Genomic DNA, 15,600 nt, shown 5'->3' on the forward strand with positions numbered 1-15,600 from the left:
TTTATAGCACCGATCGAATTGTTTGATCAACTTAATTTCTGAGCTTATAGTATCATAATAAAATGTACTGACAGCAAAGCTGTGGCTAGTAGAAAGGTTTAATGCAGGGGTGGGGAACCTTTTTCATTCGAGGGGCCACTTCAAATTCCTACCATGGTCATAAAATCCTCCGGGGGCCGTACTATGAACACAAATCAGGATTTCCCCATAAAATTTAGGCCTATATAGACACCTTTAGGCCTATATAGACATATAGACACCTTTAAAGGTAGACACTTTTAAAACAGTCCCCACCTTTTCTAGGTCCCCTGAATATAACTTAATTGCATTGGAAATGTAATTTCTAAGATTCCTTTAGGCCTGCAAATATGTCATAGGCCTATTTCATGTGAAGTTGCAAAACATTATAATGATATCAGGGGCCGGATAAAACGGCCTCAAGGGCCCTCGAGACATAGGTTCCCTACCACTGGTTTAATGGTTAGTGATTCTGAAAAACACCACTGGGCAGCGTGAAAAAACATATTACATTACATTACATTACATTACATTGCATTTGGCAGACGCTTTATAACCAAAGCGACTTTCAAAAGAGGACATAATCAAGCCAAAATCACAAGCAAATACAAAGTGCACAGGAGATATACAGAACAACAAGTGCAGTTGCAAAGAGGGGTTAGTTTTTTATTTTATTTATTTATTTATTTTTTATATAGAGAGTAAATAACGAGTACACAAACACACAAACTAAACATCATGTCAGGAGTCTGCCCTGGGGCAAGGCCAGTTCAAGCATTAGTCTAGTAGATTCTCTCGAAAGAGGAATGTCTTTAGTTGTTTCTTGAAGGCTGCAAGAGATGTGCTTAGTCTTGCTGCCTCTGGGAGACTGTTCCACCACTTGGGTACCACAACGGAGAACAATATTGACTGGGAGTACCTAGAGCGACTGGATGGCAGAGCCAGACGGCTTGTGCTGGATGAGCGCAGTTTTCTTCCAGTAACATAAGGCGTTAGTAGGTCCTTCAGATACGCTGGGGCCGTTCCTGTGATGGTTTTGTAGGCAAGGGTCAATGCCTTGTGCTTGATCCGGGCGGCGATCGGTAACCAGTGCAACTCAATAAATAGAGGAGTAACATACACACACACACACACACACACACACACACATTTTAGTAAAAGGCCAAAAAATGCCCTAGGGCCCCCAACAATCCCGTTGCCTAGGGACCCCAAAATCCTAGAAACAGGCCTGCCGACCCCCCACTCCCTCCCACCCACCTGACCTCACCCCACCCCACCCCACTTGAAATTGACTGGGGCAGCTCCCGACCTGATCACTGGCATTTACATATTAAAGGCTCTCCTAAGAAGGGGATGGGAGGGGGGCATGGGGGAGCCGCAAATGCTGTGGCTTGAGGTATGAGGCAATTTAAGGTGCAAAACTCATCCACAAATTCCTCTTTTCATGCAGTGACATTCCATGCTTCAGCCACGGCTGTTAGGCTATATTATTTGAGCAACCGGCGACACAACACGTTTTCGGCATGTTGCGCGTGAACAACGCTAGTCTACAGGTCTGTATCTTTCGTTTATTAAACCCCAACATCACCAATTGATTTGCATGGGTTGTTTTCCCCCACAAATGGGCGTAACGCACATGGAAAACGTCACGCCGTTCATGAGTATAGCAAGGGCAGGGGCGCGACTTGCTTGGATAGACTAATAGGCTAAATCCACACCTTTGGTGAATGACTGAAAATAATTTAGGCTATTTTACATATGAGTTTCTTATCATAGGCCTATTCATTCATTTTTTTTAAAAACGTTTTAGACCAGATTACTAAAGGCAAGCAACTAGGGGGCAGGCTATAAAATATGGTAATTTTCAATGCAAACAATTTGATGGAGCTAAATTAACTGAAGCCTTAGTTATATTTTACAGGTGCTATGCTTAAGTTTCTGACCAGCTCAGACTCCAGTCAGTCAGCCAGTGGAGGGCCAGCACAATGTTCAGGTAGTACACAGATGAGCCAGGTACACCTGCAGCTGATGAGGTAGTCGCATGTTCAGTACAGCCACCGTTGTCTACATGTTCACAATCTGTTATGACATTATTGGTGTTTTTGTCTCAAGAGCGCAGAAGGGGAGACTTTTTAAATTATGCTTGATTTGAGTCAAGTTTTGTGTCTGTGCTTTGCGTTTTGCCGGGAGGGGGGGGGTGCGCACACTTTATGGGGGCCCCTTGGCATATTTTTGCCTAGGGCCCCATGGAGGTCAGAACCGGCTCTGGGGACCAGTACCACAGTCAGGGTACCTCAGTGATGGTGTCAGGAAGATTTGACGTGATTTTTTTTACAGTGTGGCTCGCTATCTACAGGTATACCCTCGTAGGCAAAAATATGCCATGTGATTGTGCGAAGTCCACAATGCTGGTCAAACGAATGAAATCCCAATAATTATATTTAATATTAATCAAAGTTGTGCAGTGGGTTGTGGCAGTTAGGCTGTAAGCGAACCATTCAAATATACAAGGGGGTGCGCAGGAAAACAAAGTTTGAGAACCGCTGCTTAAGAAAAGCAGCTGAGCTGGATATCCTCAACAGTAACCCATGCCAGTGAGGGTACATTTCAATCATCAATATCATGTGTTCATCATTGGCTCACTTTATCTGCAGAAGTGCATGTGGAAACAGTGCAAAATAGAACAAGGAAAACTGAAAAAATGCTCTGCAAATGTTTTTCGCTGGTGTAGACACTTTTTAGCTTTCCATAATGTCAGATGGTCCCTTAGGTGCAGCCTTAGGTGCCACCTTCTTGGGGGCTGCACGTTTTCGAATGGAAAAGATTTGACAGCCCTGCTCAGCTCAACACAGCGCAACACAGCACAGCCGGGTTTAGGTGGAAAACTGGTAATGGTGACCAATGAAATACCTTACACACCCTGTGTAATATGATTGTCACTCTTTGAGTTTCTAAAAATAACAAATACACAAAAAAGTTTGTTGAGCGCTTCCTGGACTCTGAACTGGAGCGTACCTATGTTCCCCGGGTCCTATGTTCCCCTGTCTTTGTATGGGGCCGGGGAAGGGTTCTACGTTCCCCGAATTGTACGTTTCCAAGTTTTCAAATTGTGCCCTTCCCAAAACCATCCCTAAACCTGACCTGTGAGTAATGCAATGTTTCTGAGTTGTCAATTTGTGCCCTTCTCAAAACTATTCCTAAACCTAACCTGTCAGTAATGCAATGTTTCCGAGTTGTAAATTTGTGCCCTGACCAAAACTATCCCTAAACCTAACCTGTCAGAGGTGCATCAACAACCAGCGCTTTGCCATGCGGCAGTGTACTTGGAAGCAGCGGGGAACATAGAACGCTATTCATCCCTATGTTCCCCTATTGTGTGGAAGATAGGACCCGGGGAACATAGGGATGACCCCCTCTGAACAACTTTGGATAGGGAAAAAAAACCTGAAGATGCAAAACTAAAGAAAATCCAAGGCACTCTCCTTTTGAAAAAGTTACAAATCCTTTATTGTGATGATTCTAGACATTAAAAGACCCCAACGCGTTTCGGCAGACATGCCTTCTTCAGAGAGTCAAACACACACAACAGTTTGACTCCCTGAAGAAGGCATGAATGCCGAAACGTTTTGGGGTCTTTTAAATGTCTAGAATGACTAAGCGGCAACACTTTATTTTAGGGATACATCTATTAGCACTAATACATACAATGTTAATGCCTGCATAAGTAACTTGTAAGGCATGTACTAAGCAAACGCTAAGGCCTACTAGGTCCTTACTAAGGTTAAATTGGTAATAAATCCCTTATTGTGAACAAGACATTTGCGAATACATGCCTAACAAATGTTTGATTTTGCTTTGCACATGCTTTATAAGTTACTTATACAGGCACATTGTGTGTATTAGTGCTAATAGATGTATCCCTAAAATAAAGTGTTAACGACTAAGCCATCACAATAAAGGCTTTTTAACTTTTTCAAAAGTAGAGTGCCTTGGATTTTCTTCAGTTTTGCATAACAACACAAGTTGGAAAAAGAGGTTATCTCTTCTTTAGTATATTCAGCGTTCTTAAGTGTTGCATGTTCTTACTCTCTCCCACAGTAATCTCTGCCCCAACAAAAATGAAAAAAGTAGAAGTGACAGAGACAATGGAGAGAGGATCTACAAGAACAGCTACCTGGGCGGGATCTTCCGACTCCTTGCTGAAGACTGCATTTACGTGTTAGTGGACACCAAGATGCAAGTAAATGTCGAGCGGTCCTTCTTTGGGGCATTCATGCTGTAGAGGTGGTGGACCTTTATGCCATCTAAGGAGCATCAAAGAAATCCAGTATGCAGCAACAGTGCTTTCTTAGAAGAGTAAACACATGGCAATCAAGTAACTTCTAATTTTTTAAAACCTTTCAAACGTATTGCATGTTTTTAAAGTATTCTTCTTTTACATGCTTGTTATTTTTTTGCATAAAAAATGTCTCACAAATAAACTTTCAATAAACATTTGTGTGCACTCTAAATAAAACAGTGCAGCTCTTACTTATATTGCAAATTTAATTTAAAACATTTCTTAACAAAACATGTATTTCATGAGAAACTGCTTAGGCCTAACATTAAAATTATGTTGATCTCAGATAAGACGGCATACACACCTGTTGTAAAAATGTTACAATATTTCTCAATTGGTTTTGTACATTTCTCACAACAGAATAATCATTCTCAAAAGGTCTTGTTCAATTGTGACTTCCTGCTGTTATCTGTGCACATGGTAAAATACGTTTCTCATAGTTTTAATGCTTTCAATCATCATGCAGATGGTTGTGTACAATTCTCAGCTTTTTTGCACATTAGCAATTGCTTTTGTCATATTACTCAAAAAGCATTGTCACTGAATACACAAAACTATCTCAAACCGCAAAACATTTAGGCCCTATGTCATAGTATAAGTCTTGACATGCAAATACCATACAATACAATACCAAGCTGCCATAATGTGTTAAGCACTGTATAATTTCCATTGGATTTGTGTCTATAAATGTTATCTGAATTGGTGAATTGCTCGCAGGTAAATATTGACTCTCTCTAATCAAAAGCAGTAGAAGGGAAAGAGGAAACAAGCATGCAATACAACAATAAGCACTGTACTGCATTACATTACTCTATGCCTCATGTGCCCTTTATAATTACGCTCCACGCAAAATTACAATATTTCCCTAGAATTTCACAAGAGAGTAAGTGCACTTCATACAGTATCAGTGTATTGTTTCAAATTTATTTTGCTTTACAGTTCTATATTTTTTTCCACATGGGCCTGCAAGACAAGTAAAAAGGGGTGGTAGAGGGCGCACTTTGACACCTCAATCAGAGTTGACTATTTTTTTGATTTTGCAATGAGAAAACCTTTCAATAAATATGTCATACTCTAAATGTATATCTAGTACAATCACCTGATCAATGTAATATAAAGTCGAATTTACAACATTTTCCATCCATTCTAAACAACATTTCGCTTCAGAAAACATCCTCAAGAGTGTACTAGTCAATTGACAACATGACAAATCGATTTGACTAGCTTGTCCATACACTATGACACCATTCTGCTGGCACTGACACGTTCATTGACACAAAAACTTTTGCAAGACAAACTAAGGATTTTGAGGAAGAGACTTGGTTTTGCAGGTCATCCATGGTGTTTTGCCATTTGTTAAAGCTGTTTTGAGAATGAATACTGTGTTTTGAAAATTGCGAGAGATATTCGAGAAATGTACAAAACCAATTGAGAAATACTGTAATATCGGCAGATAAACAACTCAGATGGTAAGCACTGCAGATTTTATTGTTAACGACCGGAGAAGTTACTGCGTGGAGACAGGAAGTATTCCACCCAGCATGTTCTGAAGTGGATACAAAAGGCAACCCTATTTAACCATTTCCCTCCCCCACAGTCCATGGGGTGAGCTTCTTCTGTGCACGTGTGGTCCCGTATGGCCAGATGCCCACTGTCCATTGTATTGCTGTCCAGTATATGCAATTTCATATTTCCTTGTTCAACAGCCTTGTGACCACACCAAGTAGATGCACATGTTTCCAATAATGTTGAGTTTCCAGTGACCCTTTACAGAAAAGCTTACACACAAGAATATGTCACTATATGGGGACTTCCCCAGCCAAATCATAAGAATAAAATGAGGATATAATATAAGAATAGTAGAAGATTAAGAAACCAAAGATGAAAAAACAATCTCTACACACCTCTGAATAATAATGTACACAGTAAAAAATTACAAGGATTTCAGAATAATTTGCTGTGAAATCTCACAGTTAATTACTCTGATTTGTGATGGTCACACGGCACACAGCAAATTACTCTAACATCATTGTATAACTTGCCATTTCTCACCTAACTTGCACATCACAGTATTTTACTGTGATCTTCAAAGATTACCAGCATGCCAAAGTGATGAACTAGGAAACATCACAGTAAACTACTGTGTGGGTGGAGTATCTATTGAATTATTAGTGCATCAGGGCACAACATCCAACGCACTATATGACTTCATGTCAACCGGAAGAAAGAAATCCGGCATTTTGAATTTTGTGAAATTCAATAAAGATGCTCGTCCCACAATTTTGGTCAGAATGCCTTGCAAAAAGGTACACATAATCTTGGGACTGATTTGCTCCAGGATATTCAAAGAATTTTTGACACCTCTTATCGTTTGCCGGTGAAAGCAAATCAAAATTGTCATAAAGGTGGCAAAACAGGAAGTGAGGTCATATCTCAGCAACCATTAGTCAGACTCTGTTAGGATTTTTTTACACACATACTAGTGCATCCCATGACCTCCCACAAATCCAGAATCCCCAGCTCAAACCCGCGCCACCAACAGGTAGCAGGAATTGAGGTCATATCTCGGTAGCCCTTTAACAGATTCAAACTAAACTTGGTTCACGTGATCACACTCGAGCCTCCAAGGAATGCACACCAACATTGGCGAGATTTGGGCCAAAGGGTGCACCGCAGTTCCTTCTGTTGCCGTGGCGACTTTGGCAAGTTTACTGCTTGGCCCCGCATTGCTGCTTGCATACTCAAATAGCGGCTCGCGAGCCATTTGTGGCTCGCGGGGCATCTATTTTTGGCCCTCGAATCATTTTTAAAAAAATTTTTTTTTAAATTTTAAAAATTTTGGTCCGATCGCGCTGTCGGCTCTTATTTTGAAATCGCGCCACAGACGCTATGAGGAAGCGTGCCGTGCCCCGCCCCCTCAGGCAGTTTCTCTCCCTGTTTGTCAGTCTCTGCAGGCTCCGGACAGAAGCACCTACGACGGTGGCATTAGAGGTTGTGAGGTAGACTACAAGGGAAGGACTGTTTCAGAGCCTGTAAATAAATTATTCACAAAGTTCTCTATGCCTCGTTTTTGAAAGTAATGGTCCACATTTGATTGCAAACAGTGTGTTAGGACTTCGAATTGGTTTTGCAGTAGCTGTAGCTAGTTGCTAACACAAAATGAAGGCAAACTGTTTGAGCTCTGCTGGCAGCTAACTATTGGTAGCCTATTAAAAAACGAATTGCTTAATAAAATTTTCACACTTTTAAACAGTCCCCAAATAGTTCGTTTGGAATGCTAAGACCATCATAAGACTGCAAACAAAGTTATGAGCAACTTGACAATTTATTATTGGCTTTTGCATTTAATCAACATTGCATCAAATGTGCCATTTTCTTGTTGGCAAAACTTGGTGTTCTATCTATGTGTCATCTTTGTTGGGTCCATCTGATTCTCATTATGCATGTGAGAGCTGCATAAACAAAGTCATAATAAGCAACATTTGTTTGCAAAGTGTCCGTGTATCATCCGATCATTCAATCATTCAATTCAAGCTGGCAAACGGAAAACGAAATAACGACTCCATATTTTGTTTTCCCGTTTTCCCATATGGCCAAAAAAATGGGGAGTTATGTTGATTTTCCTTTTCCCAACTCAAAACAGAACAACTAATAAACAAGAAAACCAAAACGAAATAACAACTCTAATGTACGAATATTGGTCCCATTTCCCGTGGTGCTTTTCTATTGCTCGCCTAAAGCTGGGCTTACACTGTGCGACTTTTGCCCCGATTTTACCCCGATTTGGCACTTGCGCGACTTTTTGGGAGTCGGGCCGAATTCTTGCTTAATCGCAGGTCAATCGTGAGTCTCGCATCGTGCAGTGTACACGGGGTAACGACAAGCGATTTCGCCTCACGATCGTGCAATCTTAGGGTCGCAAGGAAATCAAAACTGTTTGAAATTCTGGTCGTGGCTCGTGCGTAAATCGCAGAGTTAAATCAGTGCTACGACCCGATTTGACACTTCACATGCACAAATGAATAGGGCGGCCGTGCGAATCGCTGTTGAGCGCGACCTCATCTCCACCTCAGGTGCGCATGTTCCCTCCTCTGCAGACCGGGGAAACATGCCTGTCGCGTCGTGTGGAAGCATTTTGGTCGCATCCGACTGTCGGCTCGTGTAGTGTGCGGACATGAGTCGTGAGCGGTCAACTTTTAAACAGTGAAATTTCATCGTGCAGTGTGCGCAGAAGCTTAAGACCCACGAGTGAAAATATCGCACAGTGTATGCCCGGCTTAAGTAAGACACGATAGTGCACAAGTGGCTGCCAAACGCGCTGCTTTACGCATTTCCCCGAGGCCTATAATCAGCCTGCTGATGCTCCTACTCCACAGAACATCTTTCTGTCCTACTGGTAGCCCCAATTATGTCGGTGCCTGTGGGTGGTAAAGATAGCCTAACTCCTTTACGCACTGTACTGTGTCCGGTCCAGTATGTCTACCCCATAGGCTAACTACATTAATAATTGTGACTATCCAATGGGCTAAGGCTCCTTCCACTAGATCATTTTATTATTACAGGTGGAATGAAGTGTTGACCATTGGTGCGGTGCGTGAATCGGAAGAAACTTTTCTTCAACTGTTGTGGTGCCGTCTACTGATAGCTCTATTCCTGGGAACTGCCAGCGAGGTCTCCTCCACAGTTTAGGCGTAGGCCTATCTGGTTGCTATTTCTGCATGCCACATCAGCATTAGGTTGCTACTTAAGCTACTGTAGGTGAACATTTGTGAAAGGTGCTAGACGTCTCCATCCGACCGACCTCTAGGCTACCTCTATCTGTCATAACACCATGCAACACCTCCCTGGTTTTGGATGCGTTACGCATGTCCATTTAAGCGTGGACCTGACGTGTCTTTCCATTAAGATGATAGGCTACTACTGTCCCTCGCTCTGACCACCCCAAATGGCACCATGGTCAACTTGCATCTCGCGTTTGTGCCCGAGGTCACACACAGACTGACGTGCCGTGAGAGACAGTGCAGCCTGTAATAGCCTACACGCCATCATCTAAACTCTCTTCCTCGACTTGCGCTTGTGGAATGGCCCTTCGCAGACGCTTCCGTGGAGAAAACAGTTTCCACCCTGCCAGCCTAGGCACAGCTCTGGGCGGAACAATGTTGGTTGACATTTCTTCATTCAACATCCCAATTGAAATGACGCCTTGTGACATCACGAGGCCTCCACGAGACCATGGGAAGGCTAATGTACCGTGAAGAATAGAGTAAACAAATAAACGAAAATGACTGTTGAAATTTCGTTTGGGTTTCCATGTTTATGATTTGTTCTGTTTTAGGTTGAAAAACGAAAACAAATATCAATCCCCAATGTTTTGCTCATACTAAAAAACAGGAAAATGAAATATTGCATCATTTTTTGTTTTTCCGTTTGCCAAATTGAATGGAATAATTGAATGATCGGATGATACACGGACCTATCTTCAGGCTTATTGGTTTTCTCACTAAGAAATAAATCTTTATGAATGTAGTCTGCAAATATAGGCTAACAGATAATTATGTAATTTTAAACAAAATACTGAAGGGTGGGTGGCAATGAGAGCAAGGCAGGCACCTCACCCCATATCCTGTCACTGGAAACTAAATATCTGCTGTAGGTGTTAGTGCGTGTGTATTGTGCTGACAAAGGACTTAGGCCTATCTTTTTTTTTATTTTTTTTATGTTATTTAATTTTTTTTCTCTTTTTTTTTTATTTTTGGGGGGTGTGGGGTGGGGCGGGGGGGGAATTTGAAAAACTGGCCCTCGGGGACTTTTAATTGAGTACCCCTGCTCTAGCGCCACCAGCAGGCCAAAGTTGCAGGTACATTTCTGCTTGTAACTTTTGAATCGCTGGGTCAATTTTCAAAAACTTGCCGAGACGAATCTATCGCACCCTATGACGTCATTTTCCGCCTGGATAGTTTTCCCACCATTTTGAAATGTGTGAAAATCAATAAAATCCCTACCCCTCCTTCAGTTTTTGACATTTTTTTTCCTGAAAATCGGTATATAGCATCTCTGGACTGAGCCTCACAAAATGTATGCCTTCAATTTTTTATATCTTTTATCGTTTGGCCGTGACAGCCAATCAAAAACGGCCTAAAAGTCGCCAAACAGGAAGTGAAGTCATATCTTGGCAACCCATGGTCACAATCTTTTGCAAATNGTCACGGTCATTCTTGTCCATCCCATGACCCAACAAAATACATTTCAGGTCACTAACTCAAAATCTCTAGCACCACCAGCTGGTCAAACTTTTTGCTAAATTTTTGCCTATAACTTTTGAACCGCATGCGCGATTGTAAATCCAGTGGTACCATTGACATCCTTGGGCCAATTCCTACCCTGGCTGGCCAGGCAAATTAGCTACACCGCTACACCGCACCGCTTTTTCCCATATAGTCTGAAACTAAAGAATAAAGATGTCGTCCCTCCCCTCTCGCTCAAATCAGTCACAAATATGTATTGTTTTATTTTCTTAAACTTTTTTTGTATTGCTGCGCGAGCATATAGATCTTCTGTCTTTACGTGTCAGCTGTCTGTCACAACCTGTGCTACTGCGTCTTGTATTACGTGTTAATTAGGCTACGGCGCAGCCTCACTTTCTCAAATCCAACAAATATCTTGTTTTAGTCTATTGCTTGTCGTGTCTTTTGCAACTATGGTTTTAAACTAAATGTATTTTTGCTATCTTTTCCTTCTGTAATGGCATGTCACGTCATTATCAAGACAGTATTATCCTGAGCTGCCTCTCTTTACATAGATGGCTAAGAAAGAAACCGTCTTTCCGTGCTGTTTGTGAATCGCTTGGTAGATACGCGCTCCCTTTATTGTAATAGCTATGAAACATGGTAGCTTAACTTTGTTGTTGGAGTGTGTCTGATATTTTACAGGGCCTTCATGAGTTAAATAATCCCGTGGTGTTCACGGATAGGCTTTTGTATCCATGCAAACACGTTTTGTTCTGGAAAGCATTTAATCATTGGGACTGATGTTTCAATATCTTCATGGTTGAGGCGACGCGGTTTGGACAAGGAGGTCTACATAAGGACGCTCCAAGGCGTAGGCTATTGTACGTAACGTCATCAACCTCTGTTGGAAGCCTAAATAATAAGCGGTCACTTGGTTTTGTTGTGGTGTGTTGCCATTTAGTAAGCTCACTGACAGTATCTGTGGACTGGAGCAATTTGAAGCTGAAACATTTACATTTTATTATTATTGTATATGGTGTCCATTTTGCAGTGTGTGTGTGTGTGTGTGTGTGTGTGTGTGTGTGTGTGTGTGTGTGTGTGTGTGTGTGAGTGAAATATTGCTTTGCTTAACAAGGTGTTTGTGTCTGTGGGACCTGTTTTCAGTTTTTGCTTAAGGGAAATGGTATGAATACTTTTATATATTGAGATTCACTGGCCAGGAAAATAATCAGGAAAATAGAGTTAGTTGTCCACCTCTCTATCTCCTACCCTCAAACATACTCAGAACTTCACATGCAGGATGAAGGGAACATGAGGGTACACTGCGACCATCTCCCTAAGAAGGTTATTGTGAGTAGTGATGAAGCATTTTTTCGTGTGAGCTTTTTAATGTAGGCTATATTATATACGATGTCATAAATACAGATAGACGCGGCATCAGTGTCGGGCCCTCAGGCGTCAAAAAGTATCCGGGCCCTTTTCAGATCCCAGTCCAGCCCTGGTGAGTTCCTTCCTGATTTTCCCAGTTTGCACACTAATAAAGACATGATCAGTCTTTAAATGTAATGATAATATGTATTCTAACATGGAGAGACAGAGTATCAAAAATAAATTCCAGATAGTAACTTCAAAGAATATATTTTAATAGTGTTGTATTTCATGTAGGCAAATAAGTATTTGACCCCTATAGCCAAAAGAGACAAAGCTTTCCCTAGTAACAGAGAACGGAAAAAAAACGTTTGACTTTGGTTCTCTAAAGGTTTGGTTATAACCAAACCAAAAATCTACCACTTAAAAACGTTCCTTTTGGTTACGGTACAAACCAAACAAATACTAACGTTCTTGGACTTTCAGGGAACTACTCATATGAAACGTTAGCTAGTAGTTACGCTGCTACCAATCCACAACGTTATGTTAAGTTGTTTTTCGGTTGTTTCCGGCCTAAGTAAGGTCAGCCTATGCCATTTTTTTTATTAATTTCTTATAATTTATTAATTATTCATTACCATTATTGCACCAAAGTGCAAAGAGTGAAATGCAAAATAGGATATATCATAGCCTATTTGCTTTTAATTCAGTGAAGGGACACAAACCTGCGTCTCCAAAGAATAGGCCTATAAAGTTAAATGTTTCATTCCAAATAGGCCCATTTCATTGTGTGTGTGTGTGTGTGTGTGTGTGTGTGTGTGTGTGTGTGTGTGTGTGTGAGTGTGTGTGTGTGTGTGTGTGTGTGTGTGTGTGTGTGTGTGTGTGTGTGTATGTGTGTGTGTGTGTGTGTGTGGAAGGCAGGAGTGTCTAGCATGTAAGTTTGGCTGTAAGGAGTCCACACATTAAATGGTAGCTGGCCACTGCATTTTATCTTGTACAAACCTGTTTGTTGTTGTGTTTGCAGTGTTTCTGACTACATTTGTACATAAACCTATAATCTATAAATAGGTCATTGAAGGCGATAAAGCATCAGTTTCAATGACAGCACAGCTTTTCATAAATTTGATTAAGGTAAAGGGGCAGTTCAGTGCGAGATATTGTCTTTTGGTAGGCCTAATGCTATTGAAAGCACCACAGATCAGGGTGTCTATAATGCAGACACATCTCTGCCTGTGACTTCAGTTAGGCTTATTCAAATGCAAATGCCCCTAGCTGTTGACTCACGGCTGACTGCCTTTGCTGCATCAGTTCTTGGCACGTTATGATTGGCCCTCACCTGAGAAGACCCACCCCCACAAAAATCCTGAAGAAAAAGAACCCCTCAAATCTGCCATTTGAATGGAGCTGACCTAAACTGCTGGTAAGACCACAAGCCATGTGAATTACATACTGTAGTGCATAGAGCATTGTTTGTGTGCATTGTGTGTGTGTGTGTGTGTGTGTACGGTATGCAGCAGTTTAAGGGGAGGGGGTGTATTTATCTATCTATTTCTAAGTGTGTGTGTGTGTGTGTGTGTGTGTGTGTGTGTGTGTGTGTGTGTGCGCGCGTGTGTTGCAGCAGGCTGTGTGGAGCTAGAGTGGCATGGGGGTGGGGGTGTATTTCTAGTGTAGATTCATTTACTGCTAAGTCTTTGACATGCATTGTAGTTCATTTTATCCATTTTAGTATACCAGCCACAGGCACAAGTTACCATCAAACCTTCCTGCTCGATTGAATGCAATGCTACTGTCATACTATGTATCTTCTTAACTCATCAGTTTTAATCCTGTGTGTATTTTTGTCAAGTATGTTTGTAAACTGAAATTGTGTGCTTACATTTATGTTGGTGTTGTAATCTGTGTTGGTGTTGTTGTTGTATCTAAATTTCCCCACTTTTCATTGCGACAGGTACAAATTGCTTGCATTATATTATTGCATGTTACTGCTGTACAGGCTGTGCGAGACGCAGCAAGGAGAGACCAGGCTCAGGCAGAAGACAACACCATGGACCTCAACACATTCCACACCCGGTGGAGATGGACGAGTGACCTGACCTGAGATTTCGTTTTCTTTTCAGATCTACATAGGGCTGCACAATTAATCGAAAATAATCGAAAATCGTGATAAATTAGTGAAATCGAAGTCGAAATTTTAATCGTGATTTAATCGTGGCAATAGTGACCTACTTTTGAGAGCGTCCTTGAAGCCAGAACATACTGACAGGCTGGTGTTTCTGGCCAGAAATCTGTCCACCTAAGTTTCATGCTATTGCCTTTACATAATTATTACAATTCATTTTATTTTGCTCACCCCATATATAGTTCATTCTTGGTTATATTTCATCTTGCAAAAAATGATTTTCAAAAAAATCTGCAAAAAAACAATAATCGTGATTAATATTCGTGATTACGATTTTGACCAATATAATCGTGATTATGATTTTTTTCCATAATCGTTCAGCCCTAACTCTACACCTCCACCACCATCATGTACGTTTTTTCAGTTATTTGATGTGTTAACATGGGTTTATGTTTTGAAATTATATGCATAAGAAGCCCACTATTAAAGGAATGACATTAGTGTCATCTTTCTATCCAGATATGTCAATGCCTCACAGCTGTGAAGCTGCCACTCCCTCCCTAACTCATGGAACAGCACCCAGCCATTCGGAAGATTTGAGGCACAAGCATCATCCATTCAAAAACATCTGGAATGGTTAAGAGGAGGGGGCTTCTGGTATTGCTGTTGTTATAAAGTGTATGCGCTCCGTGTACTTGTTGATGTCCATATAGCAAAAGTGTTTTGAACTAAAATGAATTTCATCTCAATTCCACCTGTAGTCCTGGAGGAACACAAGAAGACCCTTTTGAGGATAACAGAATTCATAAAGTACATGGTAAGTAGGCCTACTACACACATATTCACATACAGTATGACGTGTATATTATGTTCCTACACTAAAATGAATTATATCACAAATGTAGCCATGGAAGAGCACATGGGGCCAATGACAAGGAAGATGGAGGTTATGGAGAGGAAGTCCATGACTTTGAAGGCTGCCATGGCTTTGAACATGCCACGACCTGCTGTTGGTCCAGTGCAGCAGAGAGCATAAGCTGGTGGAGCTAGCCAGAAGCCTGGCTCAACCAGAAATGAGAAACCAAATGGTAATTATTTTGGCATAATTATGTGAATTATGTGTTGCTGTATATAATGTACTGGTTTGGCTAATGAAGATAGACCACATAATGTTTTCCATATTAGTTTTCATATTTCATTTTCATCATCTGCTTTAATTTTTGTAGACCTTGGGAAAGCCTGGGATGGGCGAATACGGCAGCTGCTGTCCGCCGTGGGTGGCTACCCACACACCATGTCCTGGGACATTACAGCCTGAGGAGGAATAGAACGTGCATGCATTCCAGAACCTGACCCTTTGCAAAGTTATAACAGGTAAGATTAGCAGGTATATTCTCCGTAAAAAATATCTGTGTAAATCTGTGTTATGCCAAGTTTGATTCAGATTTAAATGTCCCACCTTTCTTTACATCCATTTGCAGAGACCTACACGCAGAACTTCTCTGTCCTGCAGGAAGCGAATATTGAGA

At 41.3% G+C, this 15,600-nt stretch overlaps 1 long non-coding RNA gene across 1 annotated transcript; it reads left to right on the top strand.

The window, feature by feature from the left end:
* Nucleotides 1-14,830: 14,830 nt before the first annotated feature.
* Nucleotides 14,831-15,600, top strand: LOC134436597 (uncharacterized). The gene is made up of 3 exons (XR_010032239.1): nucleotides 14,831-14,888; nucleotides 14,977-15,159; nucleotides 15,298-15,600. It is a non-coding gene; the product is annotated as an uncharacterized LOC134436597 (long non-coding RNA).

The sequence above is a fragment of the Engraulis encrasicolus genome, chromosome 1 (genome assembly GCF_034702125.1).
Source record: "Engraulis encrasicolus isolate BLACKSEA-1 chromosome 1, IST_EnEncr_1.0, whole genome shotgun sequence".
NCBI lineage: Eukaryota > Metazoa > Chordata > Actinopteri > Clupeiformes > Engraulidae > Engraulis > Engraulis encrasicolus.